The sequence below is a fragment of the Schistocerca serialis genome, chromosome 5 (genome assembly GCF_023864345.2).
Source record: "Schistocerca serialis cubense isolate TAMUIC-IGC-003099 chromosome 5, iqSchSeri2.2, whole genome shotgun sequence".
NCBI classification, from domain to species: Eukaryota; Metazoa; Arthropoda; class Insecta; order Orthoptera; family Acrididae; genus Schistocerca; species Schistocerca serialis.
The window spans coordinates 712,260,744-712,277,393 of NC_064642.1; the positions used below are offsets into that span (position 1 = coordinate 712,260,744).

The window sequence follows — 16,650 nt, forward strand, 5'->3', positions numbered from 1 at the left end:
GATACATTGGATGCGGCCTACCACGATTTCTTCTCCAGCACCAACCTCTTTATCTCAGATTAGTACTCATACCTAATGTCCTCAATATATATTAATCTCTTGTCTTCCCCGATAATCTTCATCCTCTCAGATTCTTCTAGTATCATGGAACTTATTCCCATATGTCCTAACATAAGTCGTGATATCTTGCCCCATCTTCTAGTTGCAGTTTTCCTTATACACCTATCCTCAACGGTTTTGCAGAGACCCAGATCATTCCCTGTCTTAACAATTCATTAAATTGTAAGTACCTTTCAGAAAGATTAGATTTCAAATGCTTCACTTCACTTCTCTTCCTCTAGTTTTTCCAGTGTCATACTTTATTCAGCATGAAGCCAAAAATTCATGTTTCTAGTGATCACAGATTCTGAGAGAGAATTCTGAATGCTGGGGTCATAAAATCTGAAACCAATGAATCTAATTAACAGTAACTCTAAAGTGATATAAATATTGACTAGTATTAGTATTATCTTCATGTGTGACTCCATAACTCGACATAATTTCTGGAAAATAGAAAACATATTACATATCCACTGTAAGTTATCAAATTTTTTATACAAGATGACCTTCTGAAAGATAAAAACCATATTACATTTCCACTGTAGGTTGTCAAATTATTTATACAAGATGACCTTTATTGCATCATGTACTTACTGACCAATTTCCGCTTATGGCCATTTTCATGAAGGTCATTTTGTATAAATAATTTGGCAGCCTTCAGCGTATATTTAAAATGGTATATATCGTTCAGATATTAACCAGTACGACTGACGTCGCCACGCTAAAAATGTAGAGACCTCAGCTATTCTGTATTGTAATGAAATATGGTGTTGTTTCCTGAGTAAATTCAAAACTCATATCTTACTAACTAACGTTGAAACCTAGGTAAACGATAAAGTTAATCTGCAACTGTAGGCTGTATATTCTTATATAATCAGTCGCTGTCGCTGCATAAAAATGTTAAAAATTATGAAATTCGTGCCAGCCAAGGCCCAGAAAGCAGATAAAATGTTAAAAATTATCATATCTTGAACACAAAACGGGTGAAAAAGATAGTAGCCACCTCAAAACGAAGAAAAATTACTACTTATTTAGAAAACTTCACGTTTTGTATGTCCTCACTCTACACTGACGAAATTAACTTTCTATAAAACGGACTGAAATATTTTAAGGACAAACATTTAGTTATTTTGACTACCCGTACTATTTATGGAACAAAGAATGTTTAATGCTTTCTACCAACCGACTGATATTATTTGCATGGTTTCGTAAATATATGGTAACGCAAATTTACAGTAAATTAAGAAGAAAAACCATACTCACCACTGAATTAGGTCTCCTAGAAATAATGTTACAAGACATTCTGCTGGGAGAATTCATACAAGAAGATACATAACTCGAAACAGTTGAGAGAATTTATTATGTCAGTTGTTCCATAACAAATTTTTATTGGTATTAGCTGGCCATTGTCAGCATATGACTACAAATAGTTTAATAGCTGTGATAAGCTGTTTCCTCTGGAATCTAGAGTCTACATGAACCGTAATAAGTTACAAATTCCGTAGTAAAATTTTTCTATCACAATAATACAACATTATGTAATTGTCCTTTTATAGGTTTATAACATAATCGTATCAAAATCGATATTGCTTTTCTCCTCAAGCACTGACTTTCTTGACACATTCTGTATCGCACCAGGAAATTTCTGCAAATGTTTTCAGACGCTGAAGCCCGGCATCTCCATGGCGGGACAGTGCCGCTACCTGGAAGCCACTGCGGAGTTACGGAGAAACAGACGCGTTCATAGTTCCAGGTACGACCGCCGCGGCGCGCTGCTGGTGCTCGAGTTTCTGTTTCGATGAATCGATGTGGGGCAGGCGAGAGCGTGGGACGTGGTGGCGGCGGGCGCGTGATCTTGAGAGCGTTCGTTCACTCGCCTGCCGCGGGCGTGACTGGCGGTTTGGGAGCCGCCGCGCGAAGCCTCTGCCCGGGACAAAGAACCCGGCCGGCCGCCGCAGCCCGTGGAACACCTGCAACAAAGGCCGGCACGAATAAAGCGACCGTCCAACACCCCGGCAAGATTAGTATTTCCCATTTAACGCTCTGTTTAGGAAAATCACTCGAGTCTACAAACTGTTCTCAAATTACGTGCCTAAGTACCCACTATTTTTAAAATAAAAACACTCTCAGTAACACTAATCATAATCTATTTTTCGATGAAGGACGGCATTATCCCCAGTGGCGATCTAAAACCCTACAAAACAGATATTTAGCTATTGTAAAGTACACACAACAAACATATCGTGAATAAACTGACAGCAACAGAACATGAGAGACTGCACGCGCAAATACAAACACACATACACACACGCACACACACACACACACACACACACACACACACACACATACATACATACAAAAAAGAATTAAAAATGAAATTCGTAGAAAATAAATATCACGTGAAAAAACTGCAGCTGAGGAAGAGCAAAAGAAATGTAAAGTAACCTTTAAAACATTTTAAGATATTTGAAAAAAAACTTTTTACTCTATGTGTCCCGAAAATAGCAGAAAAATTCCGAATCTGTTGGAATAAGACATCTCATTTAAACTAATTACAGTAGACGACCCAAAATCAAGAAGTTTGCACCCAGAAAAGAACTATAGTCTTCCCACAAACATAATCGCCACTGAAGTTAAAGAAGTGGCCCTAAAACAGTTTATTATGAAATGTACGTAATTCCTCTACAATGACATGCTTTCAAATAATTACTGCACAGATGGAAAACTAGTAGAAATACGTCGCTAATGGCGACAGTTTTATAAATAAATTTCTCTCGGCAATCTGTGATGATTAGTGATGTTTTTATGATGTTTATGATGCTTTATGAACATAGTTCACTTATAGTTTAAGGGATTATAGATTAGCATCTTATTCATGTTGAGTCAACATGGAAAAAGGAGGAGTTGCTACTTATATAAAAACTGTACACAAAATCAAAAATATTGAAACAAATAATATTTTTGTAGATGAGATCCTTGAGGCATGTGCTTGGGAGTTGCTACTGCAATATACTTCTATAGTAATTGTAACAATCTACAGACCCCTCAAGGTAACTTTCAGCTATTCATGAAAAATCTTGAGGCATTATTGAGCTACCTGTCATACAAAAAGAAGCAGTTAGTGGTTTGTGGTGATTTTAATGTAGATTTATTAAAAGTTACGGGTAGGAAAAATGAGCTAGAATCATTGTTTGGTTGTTTCAATCTAGTATGTGTTGTAAATTTTCCAACTCGTGTGCAGCAGGATAGTAGGTCACTTATCGATAACATTGTCATAGACAGTGTTCAGGCAGAAACAATTAATAACTACCCAATTCTTAATGGGCTATCTGATCACGACGTACAGTTAATGGAAATAACACATATAGCACCTTACAGGAGTCAGGCAGGTTCATACAAGGCAGGGAGGCTTATTAATGCGAACAGGATACAGAGTTTTAAGTGTAGCCTAGAAGAGGTAGAATGGTGTGAAGTATACACAGAAAATGATGCTGATGCCAAATTCAATTTATTCCACCTTAAATTTGTCTCGATATTTGAGGGTTGCTTTCCTGAAATGTTATCCAAAAAATCCATTAAAAAGTCAAGTAAGCCATGGATTACTAAGGGAATTAAGATATCGTGTAAGTGGAAGAGGGAAATATATGGACAGGCCAGAATAAGTCAGGATCTGACGTTACTTGCTTACAACAACAGATACTGTAATATTTATGGAAAGTCATTAAGAAGTCGAGAAGCTTATGTGCTCTGACAGAAATAATGCGGATAATAAGATCAAAACTGTATGAAATATTGTCAAACGGGCACGGGGCAGCCTGACAGTGCACAGCATACCATAGCAATAAAGCTAAATTATGATGTTATGAGTGATAATTCACAAGTTGCAGGTATTTTTAACAATCACTTTCTGAATGTGGCAGCAAAAATAGGGTTAAAGGATTCAGGTGAAGAAGCAAAAAATATATTAAAATGTCATTTCCCAGGACTTTAGGTCTTTAGAAATAGCACCAACATCTCCCACTGAAATTAAGGAAATTGTAAATATACTGAAAAACAAGAGCTCATGTGGTGTTGATGGAGTCTCTAACAGAATTTCGAAATGTTGTTCTAATTTAATAGGTGGAGCCCTTAGCGATATATGTAATGCTTCGCTGGTACAGGGAATTTTTCCAGACATTTTGAAATACGCAATTGTCAAACCTCTTCACAAGAAAGGGGACAAGAGTGACTTAAATAATAATACACCAATCTCATTGCTAACTTCATTTTCTAAAATATTCGAAAAAGTTATGTATTCAAGTGTAGTCTCACATTTAATTGAAAATAATTTACTCAGCATGTCACAGTTCGGATTCCGGAAGGGTTACTCGACTGAGAGTGATATCTACACATTTACTCGACAAATAGTACAAGCCCTAAATAACAAATTACCGCTAGTTGGTATTTATTGTGATCTATCCAAGGCATTTGACTGTGTGGATCATGTCACACTCCTAGAAAAACTCAGGTTTTATGGAATTGAAGGCTATACACACAGCTGGTGTGAATCATACGTAATTAACAGAAAGCAAAACGTTCTGATGAATAGCACAAATAATGTTGGGAGAATGGTAAATTCTAGTAAATGGGGAGTTATCACAGAGGGAATCCCACAGGGTTCAATTCTAGGTTCTCTGCTGTCCCTATTCATGTGAATGACCTCCCACTTAACAACGTTCATGAAGCGGAACTAGTACTTTTTGCAGATGACACCAGTGTTATAATATATCCCATTCCAGAAAAAGCAGCTGAAGATATTGTTGAGGATGTCTCTCAAAGAATTATTAAGTGGTTATCAGAGAATGGACCCTCCCTTAATTTTGAAAAAACTCACTATATCCAGTTCTGTACACCGAATAGTCATACGGACAATTGATGTAGCTTATGAACAGGGCTGAGTTAGAGGGTAGATTTCTCCAAATTTTTGCATGTTCAAATTGATGACAACTTGAACTGGAAGAAGCATATTACTGAGCTTCTCAAACAGCTAAGTTCAATTTCTTTCGCTCTTCATATAATCGCTAGTCTTGGTAATAAAAGGATCAGCCTCCTTACGTACTTCGCATATTTCCACTCAATAATGTCTTATGGAATAGTATTCTGGGGTAACGCACCACTTAGACATAAAGTATTGATTGCACAAAAGAGAGCAGTGAGAATAATTAGTGGAGTTCACCCAAGGACGTCATGTAGGCACCTTTTCAAGGGGTTAGGTATTTTAACTGCACCATCAGAGAACATATATTCGCCAATGAAATTCGTTACAAATTATCCATCTCAATTCGCGAAGAACAGTGATGTTCATACATACAACACTAGAGGGAAAAATGACCTTTCCTATCCGTTAATGAAGCTGTCAGCTGCTCAAAAAGGAGTACATTATTCAGCAACAAAAATCTTTGATCATTTGCGCAACAACATAAAGTGTCTGGCAGGTGGAAGACAAAGTTTTCAATCTAGCTTAAAATCATTTCCTTTGGATACTCCTTCTATTCCATGGACGAGTTTCTGTTTCAGAACTGGTAAAAAAAAAAAAAAAAAAAAAAATTGTACCCTTACATGTAGTTGCAAGTGTAGGACTAAAAATTTCAGTAATATTAATATTAGCACTATTCATGTGTGTGTATATATCTTGTAATCTGAATTGTTCAACATCATATAGATAAAACAATCAGGAAAATGATCTACGGAACATAACTAACTCTCCCCACGAACCATTGACTTTGCCTAGAATCGGTAGCTTGCATGCGTCACCGGTACAGATAGCCGTACCGTTGTTCCTAGGTACAACACCGTACCGTTGTCCGAAAGTGCAACCAGCCGCAGTTTTTCCCAGAGGTCGTGCAGCTCTGTCTGTGGTTAAGAGAAGAGAAGCTTTTGAAATGCGACACTACCGAAGAATGCTGAAGATTGTATGGTTAGATAGCGTAACTAATTAGTAGCCGATGAATCGAATTTAGGAAATTTGTGGCGTAACTTGACTACATTAAGGGGTTAGCTGATGTGACACTTTCTGAACAATCAAAATGTGGTCAGTTTACTAATGGATCGAAGTGTGTGTATATGTGTGTGTGTGGGGGGGGGGGGGTAGGGGGGGATTGTAGAGAGAGAACAAGGAATGAATACAGTAAGCAGATCCAAATGGATGTAGGTTGTGTTAGTTATTCGGAGATGAAGATGCTTGCACAGAACCGACTAGATTTGAAAGCTGCGTCACACAAGTCTTCGGACTGAAAACCAAAATAAACAACAACCGTTCAGTCAGTATAAGTCAGGGCTCGAAGCAGCGTTCATGAAGACAATGTCTCAAAGACAACAACACTATTTGAACAGAGCTCAGGAAGGTCGAGCATATGCGAGTAACGCACGCAGCATGGTCGGACACAGCAGGTACCAAAGACCATTGCATTCCAGTGATCGTTACCTCCGGCACGAATTTGTTTACGAGTTGAGAGCGGTGTGTTCCAGTATTATCGTTTTTATACACGAACTAGTTGCTAATAATTGACTGTAGGATTGGACAATAGGTTGTAGGATTCTGTGTCAGCGGTGGCACAGCCTGAAATTACTCTCAATAACAATGACGCCTTCGACAGCGGCACGCGATACCAACTCAAATGATGACTCTTTCATCTCGCTGCTGAACGCGTAGGACTGCGTGACTGAGGTGCCTGGCCACCTCCTCACTCATCTCCGACAACCATCAGACGTTGGTCGAATCATGCACTCGGCGATGAAGAGGACGCCACAGATCCTGGTCCCATATCTGGTGCTCCTTTGCTCACCTTCTTAGCGTACACTGTCGCTGGGAAGTTTGTACTTTGTTCGTAATGGACGTCTAGAGGCCAATTTGATCGAGTGGAGGCTGTTGCGTATTATGTGCGGAGACGCAGTCTCTCAACTGCTTCTGGAAAGGTAGCGCGCACTCCAGTCGCATTTTCCTCAGGGCATCTACAAGCCAACTTCATTGTTTGCTGCTTACCGATAACAGTTGACTGCTCGAATAACTTGCCTGTGATTTGTGCCAAGTCAGCCGGTAATTTCCCATGGTAACAACATCTCTTGACACAAACTGAGAAGCAGGGTGCTAACTGATCTGGAAAGATCCCTTTATGGCATGTTGACATACTACACAGTGTATACAGGCTCAGGCCGAGATCTAGGGGGTTGGGTGGAGGGATGGAGGGGGGGGGGGGGGGTGCAAACCAGGGTAATTCATATTCTTGAAGAAAAGAACCTTGTTTCACAAAGCCGTAGCATCCAGTGCATGTTGGTTTATTGACTATTCAAATGATTTTGAAACGCATCCCTGTTGGTTTTTGAACATTTTTGAACACATTTTAAGTTGATTTCTGAACGAATCATGAGACGAATTTTGAATGCATGCATATTGCACGCGACGTCTATGCCAGGGGAATCCCCGTCGCATCTAAAAGTAAAAAAAAAAAAAAAAAAAAAAAAACTTTCCCGCAGACAAAAGGGGACGGGGTTACACGAGTTGAGCCAAATAAACGACATAAACCGCTTGTTTATACGGTTGCTTGGGTGTGCGAACGATAAGCGTTATTATAATTATTGGCGACATCCATAGATTCGTATTGCCAGAGTGGAAATAAACGATTTACCGGAATAACAAGTAAGAAAGATTACATAGTATCTTCTCGGTGTATCCAAGAAAATGAAATTTTGACAGAAAATATTTGCCAGATCACTACACTACTAAGTGCCAGTTGTACAGTCTCCGGCTAGCAGCCGCTTTAATTCTATTCTCGGAATAGCGAGGAGAACGCGTCGTACGACGCGGAATAACTAAACCGGTGATTCTGGCAGGGTTAGAGAAGTTAACAGGGGAATACATTTTGACAATGGCACGAATAGTTACAGAATTAGCAACGAGAAGATTGTTTGTTAGAACGAGGAAGGAGAAGAAACGGAGACGTGACACAAATTGTATGGAAGAATATGACGATTCCAAATTTATATACAAACTTCGTACAACTACTTTTTTTCGATCTCATACTTGAGAAACTGTAGCAAATGAATGAAACATGGAACTGTTTCCTGACATAAGAGTTTCCGCTTGTAGTAGGCCTAATAGGCATTTGATATTTGTACTTCGTGAATTATACTCTGTCGTGTTATTTATGCAAATGAGGCAGATAAAAGTGACCTGTTGTGCCAAAACGGTGTCGCTTATTTGGCGTGTGTTACAGTAGCTGCAATATTAGAAAGGCCTATTTCGTTCTGTCTAGAAGACAGTGACAGAATAGAGGTAATCAAATCGAGAAACTACACTAGTCTTGAGTTCTATTTATACTAACAGTTTTTCCAGTATTAGACAACGACATTTTGAATTTTTTTCACTCCCACTCTTCAGATAATTTCAGTCGTTGTTGCGTATTGGCTAATAACTTCATCCTTTGTGCAGCATAAAATTAAATGTAGGAAAGATAAAGCCAGTGAAGGCAAGAGACAAGCAAGACAGTACACATTTCTTCAATTCTTAGGTCCCAGCATACTTTTCTCTCTAATCTTGCTACAGCTTTACAAGGCGTGTTTTCCTTTCTGCGAAAGAATATATTGCCTGATCAGAGTTTGTCAAACGTTTTTCTACTTGATCATACGTTTTTTATATACATAGCGCTTCAGAAACATGCGCGCTACAAAATGAATGTATTTTTGAAAAATCGTGTTTTTTTTTAAGTTTTAGATGTCCTATCACAAACGCTAGAGGGGGAAGGGCGCCACTCTAAAGTTTTTGCCCATTCGGAAATATCGTAGATCCGGGGCTGCACAGGCTGCAATGTTCTGTTCACCATTGGAGACACAGCAGACACTACTGAACTGCACCGAGAATCCAAGTTTGCTATTATGGTTACTACAGAGCGCGAGCAAAATAAACCTGACTGGAAAATGGTTCAAGCACCTTATGAAAGGCAACACAGCTTACATCAGGAGCAGATGATGAAAGTTGGGAAGTCTGTCTCAAGGTGCTTTTTTTCAGCCTCAGGAGCAGATGATGTAAATTAGGGAGCCTCTCTCAAGATGACTGTAAGAATCACAGCCTCAGGAGGAGGAATGTAAGTTGGGTTGTTTATCTCAAGGTGCACGTAAGCTGGGTCCCACATGTCAAGGAACTTGGAATATCTTCCGGCCTCACGAGCAGATGATGTAAGATGAGTTGTGTTTTTCAAGCTGCTTGGAAGATCTTCTAGCCTCACGAGCAGAAGTGTTGTTTATTTCAGCGTGCTTGAACGGATTTCCAGACCAGTTTTATTTTGCTCATGTTGTATAAATGGCTGTAATTGGAAAGCACTTGTGGTCAAATTAGTGTTGAGGAAGAGGTTTCGAATATAAAAAACACAGTCACACATAGATACACAAAAACTGTCCAATCCATAGTATGAGACAAGAATTCTTCCAGTGGCTTATAGGGGAAACGGCAGTGGCGCTTTCACACTATCTCAAGATATGCCAGATGTTGGCCAAGTTACTGATACTACTGTCGCAGTAATAGCAACGTACTGAACTCTGTTCGCGAGATGGTCTTATATCCAGTTGCATACCTCTCCGGATATTCTGTGAGCATATATTTCGCTTTCTAGCCGCAAGTGCCGAACTGTAACTAACGTTGGATGTCAACATACACCATCAAAATGAACTCTGTTATCTATTGCCTTGTGGATCTCGTGAGTGATCAGCAGAATCTGGATTTCACGTGATTACGACTAATGGAAACGATGCTGATACCTACAAAAGAGCTGATCTCTCTCCACTAAGGTCGTAATATGTTCCATAATTAAACAAAAAATTGACGTCATTAGGCTTAATCTGCAGGTCTGACGATCTTCTTGTCGACTGGAATGAGATTTTCACTCTGCAGCGGAGTGTGCGCTGATATGAAACTTCCTGGCAGATTAAAACTGTGTGCCATACCGAGACTCGAACTCGGAACTTTTGTCTTTCGCGGGTAGGTGGTCTACCAACTGAGCTACGCAAGCACAACTCACGATCCGTCCTCACAGCTTTAATTCCGCCAGTACCTCGTCCCGTACCTTCCAAGCTTCACAGGAGCTCTTCTGCGAACCTTGCAGAACTAGCACTTCTGGAAGAAGTTTCACATCTACGCACACTCCGCTGCAGAGTGAAAATCTCATTCTGGAAACATCCCCCAGGCTGTGGCTAAGCCATGTCTCCGCAATATCCTTTCTTCCAGGTGTGCTAGTTCTGCGAGGTTCGCAGAAGAGCCTCTGTGAAGTTTGGAGGGTAGGAGATGATATACTGGCGGAATTAAAGCTGTGAGGAGGAGTCGTGAGTCGTGCTTGGGTAGCTCAGTTGGTAGAGCACTTGCCCGCGAAAGGCAAAGGTCCCGAGTTCGAGTCTCGGTCTGGCACACAGTTTTAATTTGTCAGGAAGTTTCTTGTCAGCTGTTCCACATCCAATGACGAGAAAAAAAAAAAACGCAACACCAGAGAGTTGTGTACGGCATAAGCGAAAGTTGGTAGGCGTGCTTCTACATCTGAAAGACGATGCGTATTCAAATTTCGCGCCAGTTGCATGAGAGTGGCGGCAGTAGCACCACTATGAGGATGCAACTCAGGTTTACTTTAAATACACACTATAACGGTTGTGAGCGTTAGCTACCTTTGAGATCGGAAGTGGTGAGTTGATGTTAGTGAAGAATGCCTATAAGGCGACAAAGATGCCGTTACCAGTATTGCAGAAACACTTGGCAGGAATGTAGCCACTGTACATGATTGCTGGTAGCGGTGGTCATGAGAATGTACAGTCGCAAGAACACCGGGCTTTGGACGGCCACATGGCACTACCAAGAGGGAAGACATCGTATTCGGCATTTGGCATTGTGAGTCAAACTATATCTGCAGTAGCAACCTGAACACCAGTTAGCACCACAGTGACTCAAGGAACTGTTAAACATCTGTTACTTTAAGGACAGCTCTGAGCTACAAGTCCTGCAGTCTGACCACAAAGCACCGCCATTTACGACTTCAGTGGTATCAAACGAGAGCTCATTGGAGGACAGGGTCGATGTCTGTTGTGTTTTCTGATGGTACTGGCTCGGTGCCAGTGTTGGCCGTGTTTTGGTTAGAGGGAGGCCAGCTGAGGGCCGGCAACCAGTCTGTCTACGTGCTGGTCACACTGGACCTATACCTTGAGCTATGGTCTGGGATTTGATTTCGTGTGACAGCATTCTCGTGGTTATCTCATTCCATGCACCCTGACTGCAAAACTGTGAGTCACACTGGTGATTTGACCTGTTGTGCTGCCATTCATGAGCAGCACAACATTCCAGGTGGTGTTTTCCAACAGGAACGCTCTCCCACGTAGCGTTATTGTAGCCAAAGATGTAGACTTGTTTCCTGGCTTGCTCGAACGCCAGGACTGTCTCCAATGGAGCACAAATGAGACATTGTCGCACGACAACTCCAGCATCTTCCACAAACAGTATTAAGCTCAACTGTATTCACTGACCAATTGCAATATGCATGGAACTCTATCCCACATACTGACATCCGGCACCTGTAGATAGCAATGCGTGGACGATTGAATGCTTGCATTCAGCGTTCTAGCGGTTACGTCGGTTATTCATGTACCAGCATTTCACATTTGCAATGGTCTATCTCGCGCTTACATTAACCCGTGATCTTACAATCTTACAAGTCAATTAGTTAATTACGTTATCTAGACAAATGTATTCCCGAAATTTCATTAGGCCTACTCTACATTACTTGTTTTTTGTGTTGCCATTTTTTTCCGTCGGTGTATGTTCTACGCTTAGTTATTCCAACGACTTAAGTAAATCTGATGCTAAAAAGGGGGTAAGTTTCATTATTTGTATTACTAAGTGGCTAAATTGTTCACACGATTCCAGTTGCTGATTGCCTATCTAATGGCTTCCAGGTATAAAAGTTAGAAACTGTGTATATGTCCTGAGGCAGCGTAATTCACAGCTCGGCTGTTACCTAGATCTCATTCATCCAGTATTTGAGAATCAGTGCACTTAGCGATTGCCGGCCGCGGTGGTCTAGCGGTTCTGGCTCTGCAGTCCGGAACCGCGGGACTGCTACGGTCGCAGGTTCGAATCCTGCCTCGGGCATGGGTGTGTGTGATGTCCTTAGGTTAGTTAGGTTTAAGTAGTTCTAAGTTCTAGGGGACTTATGACCTAAGATGTTGAGTCCCATAGTGCTCAGAGCCATTTGAACCATTTTTGAACTTAGCGATTTTATATGTAATTCCAAGCCCTTTCGAAACTTTTTGTCGCTGACACCCTGCACAAAATAATGAAAGGGAAAAAGTTTATCGTTTACCACATGTTTGCAGTTATTGCAGTAAAACTTCCGCATAAGGTTCAAATGGCGCTGAGCACTATGGGACTTAACTTCTGAGGTCATCAGTCCCCTAGAACTTAGAACTACTTAAACCTAACTAACCTAAGGACATCACACACATCCATGTCCGAGGCAGGATTCGAACCTGCGACCGTAAGCGGTCGCGCGGTTCCAGACTATAGCGCCTAGAACCGCTCGGCCATTCCGACCGGCCCGCATAAGGCATGATGATTTAATTTATTACTTTTTTACTAACTTCATTCGAAAACACATTTTGTAGACAATATCCACGTATGTCACTTAAACGTACTTGCAAACTTGTATCATTGTCCTACTCACACTTCCGTAGATGTGGCGTCAGAAACATTGAGGTGCATGAGAAACTAGTTTTGCTTAAAACTGAGCAGAGATTACCCAGATTACACTCATCAAGTGTTTTATAAAGAGAGCAGTCAGCGGATTTCAACCTACTTTGAACATGGCGCATAAAACATGGGCGTTCGATTCGTTAAAGAATTTGGAGTAAGTGCTACGCCAGGTCCTGCGGATTTTCCTCTAAACAGTGTTTTGAGCTATTTTTCAGTTCCGTGCTCACTTATTTCTGCGTACGTCTTTTTCACTTTCGAGTTACGTCCGTCGTAGGAAATGTGTTGTGATCTTCTTAGGTGAAAGAATTATGAGAGTGTCCAACAAACTTGTTTACTCAACTCGGTAGTAAGGGGAAGGACTCGTGTTGCAGCGAAAAGGGATGAGGGATTGGCATCACGACTCGTTACAAATTGTGGAAAATGGGGACAGAGATGCAAGCATCTTTGGTGCAAACTCACAGACCAGAGTTCATGGGCAGAAAATGCTTTCGCAACAGTATCAAAAGTTAGCAGACTGAAAAGAAAAGGTCACGTTCCAGTTGACTATCAGGAAGAAAAAGAATGACAAAACCAAAGAAGTGCGACAAATCGGTGAGGGTTTCTGAACCTGATAACGGATTGGACTGGAATTGTCGAGAAGGGTATCAACACCATGAATCACAAAGATCTGAATCAAGATTAGGGTTTTACGTCCAGTCGACGTCAAGGTCATCAGAAACGGGAGCACAGGCATTGGTTTGGGAAATGCTATTCTCCTTCATCTTCTTGCAGATGATCTACGGCTGGTGCCGCTTCTGCGCCTCCAGTCGCCATCTGCTTCTATCTTGACTTTCGTCAGTGTTCATATTACGTACTTATATTGCCTCCTATGGCATGGGCAACCATTTTCTTCCTCTGACATAGTATCCACCGTAGTATCCTATTTGGTGTCCTTTCTTCATTCGTCCTATTCATGTGCTCAAACCACATCAGCTATTTTTATTACATGACGTCACAGATATTGCTCTTCCTTTTCATTTATCCTTCGCGGGTGAAGTCCTTTTTTATCCTATACATAGTAGTACAACTTGAGTTAGGTCCTAAATTAAAAAAAAAAAGTTCCATGCTTCAACTCCGTGCTAAGCTGCACTCTGTAGCATAGTCTTACATATTTTATTCTTCGTTGATGTTCCTATCTTTTTGTTCCGTAGAACAGGGTTCACTGCCCTTGTTACAGCTCCTCCTCTATCAAAGACGCTAGTAGTATCATCATTACCTGAGTTCCGCTGATTACACAATATCTCATGGTACTTCGCCTGTTCCATACCTACAATTACTTCTCCATCTGCTTCCAAATTACTTACTTTTTCCGTTACAATGGCCCTATATTCCTTCACGTTCATCTTCTGACAAACGTTATTGTATTCCTCTTTCAGCTTTATTTCATATATGTCACATAATCTTCATCTTCTGCTACTGTAATCTGGATATTTGCAAAATACAGGATAAATATCTTGCTGTACTCCTCTGTCACTCTCATAACCTAGTATTTTCTGTGCCAAGTATGCAGGACTGCTCCTTGATTAAGAGGGTCGTTGGTAGTCCTCATCCCTGCTGCAGATCTTTGTTCACCACTAATTCTTCTCTGCAGCTATTCCCACTCTTTACTGTCGCCGTTGGGAAGGATATGGAAGGAAATTTATAGTGTCCTTTTCAAAAGAAGCTTACCTGCATTTACTCTGAACGACTTAGGAAAAGAATTGGAAGTGCGAAACTGCATGGTCGGACGAGGATTTGAACCCTGTCCTTTGTGTTCTTGTCATAGATCAGAGACACGGCACCACAATATTCACACATTCATTACAATCATCTACTCTCAACATGTCCCATTGCTGCACAAGAGTTACACATCACGAAGGAAAAGTGCCTGCGTGCGTGAATTAGAAAAGATTTCCTGTCAGGAGTCTGAACATTAGACTTAGGGGCTCTCAGCCAACCGCGTCATGTGATTTTACTTTTCTGCATTACTACAGTATCTTATTCTGTGCGTCCGGAGCTTGTGGTATAGTGGCTAACGTTGCTCTTCTGGATCATGGGGTCCCGGGGTCGGTGCCCAACCGGGTTGGGGATTTTCTCTGCCCGAGGACTGGCTGTTTGTGTTGTCCTCATCTTTTCATCATGATCATTCGTGACAGTGGCTAGATTGGACTGAGTAAAAAATTGGACTGTGTAAAAAATTGGACTGTGTAAAAAATTGGACTGTGTAAAAAATTGGACTGTGTAAAAAATTGGACTGTGTAAAAAATTGGACTGTGTAAAAAATTGGACTGTGTAAAAAATTGGACTGTGTAAAAAATTGGGACTTTTTACGGGCGCTGATGCCCGCGCCGTTCAGTGCCCCACAAACCAACAATCATCACTATCCATACACGGTTTTCGTCAGCCAGAGCGCCGAACGCCGAAGTCGACAGTCCACACGAATTAACTAATGTTCAGCAAAAACTGTACAGGCCGTTCAAGAAAACCAGTCCCCCCTCCTCCCACACCACCCCCCTCCCCGCCACCCTATCCCACGATTTTGTAAAGAACCCAACTGCAATGTATAAAGACAGCTTTAGACGACTGATTACATTACGGATTAGTTATTGTGTTAAATATTTGACGTTAAGCATGTAAAACGTTTATGGTTACAGATGAAAAACCCTAGCTTTCTTGGTTGTATTGGTTTCAGATTATTCACCCATTTTGGGCAATTTGCGAACTATGAATAACGCTACCTCCAGTCTCTAACTATAATGCTTGACTTATTGTGTTAAACCTTTAACGTAACATTATACCTCTTAATGAGTAGATAAAGACAACATATTTGTTGTTTTAGTGTCGGTCAATAATTACATTCAGTAATGAAGATCTAACTTCGTTGCCTCTGGAAACCGTGAAACATGAAACTGGGATCTATTCATTTGCAGGCGTTCTAACCCTTTAGTAACTCAGTTGCACAGATGTTACCGGAGGTTACACATAAATCAAAAAGAGTAACGACAACTCCTGAAGCTAATGATTATGCGAACCTATCTTTAAAGAAACCCATTAGCAAATAAAGACAAATAATTATTTTGCTACTTACCATTTAAGACTGACGAAGTTGTGCAGGACATGGTATACTAAAAACTAGGACCTCATGGAACCAAATACTGGTTTCAGCCTTATCTGGGCAGTAGAGAGTGGGGGCTGTTTCACACTGCACATAACAGGAAAAAATGTGGACTATTATAACGTGAGTCTAAAGTACTGTTTACAGGCAGCCTACTCTGCTGGTCTTGCACCTGTTGGTGTGCTTGCAGAATTGGATGGGGGTCAGGATGTTCCCTGCCTGCAGGACCGAGGACTGGCGACACACATATTCTTCGTGCATTTTTAAAGAGCTCAACAAATGCGGACGGGTAGCACCAAGAGTGTTGCCGAACTGGAAGGTCTTAGAGGAATTCTTCGCAGTTTCATCCACACATGTGTCAATGACGTATACCCATGATCACGCCACAGAAGGACGCAAAGCAGCTACGATGCCACCACGTAGGTGCGCCCTGCTAGGTTGGCACTACGACAGACACCGACGACAGCGCACTAGCTGGCGTGAGAGAGCTCTACGAGCTCCGCTCCAGATTGTGCCCATTTGTTCAAGAGCAGACGGCGGGACACTTCGCTTCATATACTGTGCTCTACTTACGACGGGTTTAAGGCTTGCTCATCATTACAAAGTTATGTATGCCCTGTATATATTCATGCACCAGTAAACCAGTTTTACTTTCTTG

General features: G+C 41.2%; 1 long non-coding RNA gene across 1 annotated transcript in view; it reads right to left on the bottom strand.

The window, feature by feature from the left end:
* Positions 1 to 1,467: 1,467 nt before the first annotated feature.
* Positions 1,468 to 16,650, bottom strand: part of LOC126481420 (uncharacterized) — an 86,921-nt gene continuing 71,738 nt past the window's right edge. The window contains exon 2 of the long non-coding RNA XR_007587556.1: positions 1,468 to 2,069. This is a non-coding gene — a long non-coding RNA (uncharacterized LOC126481420). The remainder of the gene's footprint in view (positions 2,070 to 16,650) is intronic.